A 2,210-nucleotide genomic window follows, 5' to 3' on the forward strand; every position below is an offset into this window, starting at 1 on the left:
GTCCTGCTTAGTCTATATAAGGAAATAACATTTAATCACTCAATATCAAAGAAATCAAAAGAGGTAAAGGGCAGGGACCAGATCCCAACATGACTGGGCGCTCCTGATTGCAGCCGCCCGAGCGAAGCTTCATAGGTTTGTTTTTTCATATATATATATATATATATATATAGGACAACACTATTCTAATCCTAGGGTTAGAATAGTTATTTGGATCACGGCGGCCCTATATAGGGCTCTGTCAGGCTCTCCCGAACTCTCAAAAACGCAAAAAAGGGAAAACCTAACCGGCCCATTCCCACCCACTCCTCTTCCCGCACCTCTCGCCTCCTTCCAGATCCCCCCGAACACCTCCCACCGCCGCCCCTCGCTTCGGCGCGGCTCCCGCCGCCGGCCCCTCGGCCCCAGCGCGCCACCCCTGCCGCCGCCCCCGATGGACCTCCTGCCGCCGACCACCCGACCCCAACGCCCACCCGCTGTTGGCCACCGGAGCCGCGACACCCACCCCTGCGCTGCTGGCCACCAGAGCCGCCACCCCTAGTCACGAGATCCGCCGGCGGCAGCCTAGACCCTGCGCCACCTCTTTCGGTCGGCGTTCGTCTGCGAGCTCCCGCCTCCAGTCGTCGTCGGATCCCGCCTCTGTACACCGGATCACGGTGCTTCGTTCCTCCATGAGCCTAGATCCATTGAGGTAGGGTCTTCCCCACGCGCCCCCGATGTCGGTCGCGTCGTTCCTCAACGCCCACTCGGCTCTCGCTCGCCGCCCTGTCTCCCCTTCCTTCCCCTGCCCCACCGCTAATCATCGATAGTCTCGGTCCATCGCGATCTCAAGCAGCTACACCGATTTTGTGCTCCATGTGCAGGTCTACCTTATGCCCATATGTGTGGCTGCATCAAGCTACAACGAACACCGTTCCTCGGCCCTTTCCTGAACTGCAGCCTCATCAGTGTGTGGACCATCGAGGAATTTTTCCTGGGCAGCATTCTGTGCTTTTCTTCATTTTCCTTGATTTTTGTGTCTCCACACTCTGCAGAATGTTTCTATTCTCTGCTTCAATTGAAGTAAAATATTTCTGTTTCAGACAAAATGCACGTACTAGCATACTCGAACTTCAGAGATGCCCATTTTGTTTCGGCTGAAAAGAGACACTGGTTTTTCATGATGGAGAAAATTGCTCCAGTAATCCAATTTTGTTCATGTGGTCACCGAGATGAAAATATGTCTGTGTTTCGTTTAGTATACATTGAGAAAGTTCATTTCTTTTTCAATTTGCTCCAGGAATCCTAGTATTTTCAATTTGTCATGTATGTATACATTGAGAAAGTTAAGTGTTGTTTCATTTAGTTCGCTCACACAGCCATGCGAATCATTTGTTTTTCAGGCAAAGGGAAGTAGGTGAGGCCATCCCAATCCAGCACCGCGCAGCTGTAGGGAGGTCAAGCCCATCGCGAGCTGCAGTCCACGGCGGTCACCGTGTCAATCCTCCTACATCCTGCCCCGCCCGCCCTTTAAAGTGCCCGCGACCCATCGCGTGTAGATGTTGTTTCACTGCCCAGTCAAATTCCACCACTATTTGTAGCTCCAATGTGCAATTCATTGTGATGCTCCTGGAGGTTCAATTTTTGTGTGTGTTGTTGCAGCTGACCTTGACACATTTTCTTCCTTTTGATGTGCCATTTTATGCATAGTTATCACTAGATGCCCATAACATGTGCCGGGTACGGTGTTTGTGAAATCCTGAGAGACTCATTCATGTGTTTTTTGGTGATGGATAGAGAGATTCATTGTTCATTTATGTACAAGTTCAGATTTTAAACAATTTAGTGGTTCGGTGTTTATCAAAAGCCGCTCTTTTGTTTGTACTCCATTCTTTTGTTTGTGTGATTTGTCCTCTAAATTGTACAAGCTGCTAATGAACTTCATTTACACCCCGTTCCTGATGAATGTCACCATAAAGGCAGGGAGAAGGTCACATAAGGTGCAGAACGAATGTCAGAGTTTAGCAACGGGGTGTGTGATCTTTGTGTTTTTTGTGGGGTGCAAATCATGGGTATGCGATCTCACATCCTATGTATTATTGAGATGGCCTCCCTTAGCCTCAAACCATATTGCATAAAAAATATGATAGTCGCAATGCTACCATCATGTGTAAAGAAAATTAGAAATGTACATCTACACAACCTACAACAACTTTACGGGTTAAATATTT

General features: G+C 48.7%; 1 long non-coding RNA gene across 1 annotated transcript; it reads left to right on the top strand.

Moving 5' to 3' along the window:
* Positions 1-282: 282 nt before the first annotated feature.
* On the top strand, positions 283-1,855 carry LOC119316740. The gene is made up of 2 exons (XR_005153262.1): positions 283-691; positions 864-1,855. It is a non-coding gene; the product is annotated as an uncharacterized LOC119316740 (long non-coding RNA).
* Positions 1,856-2,210: the final 355 nt, after the last annotated feature.

Source organism: Triticum dicoccoides, chromosome 6A (assembly GCF_002162155.2).
Source record: "Triticum dicoccoides isolate Atlit2015 ecotype Zavitan chromosome 6A, WEW_v2.0, whole genome shotgun sequence".
NCBI lineage: Eukaryota > Viridiplantae > Streptophyta > Magnoliopsida > Poales > Poaceae > Triticum > Triticum dicoccoides.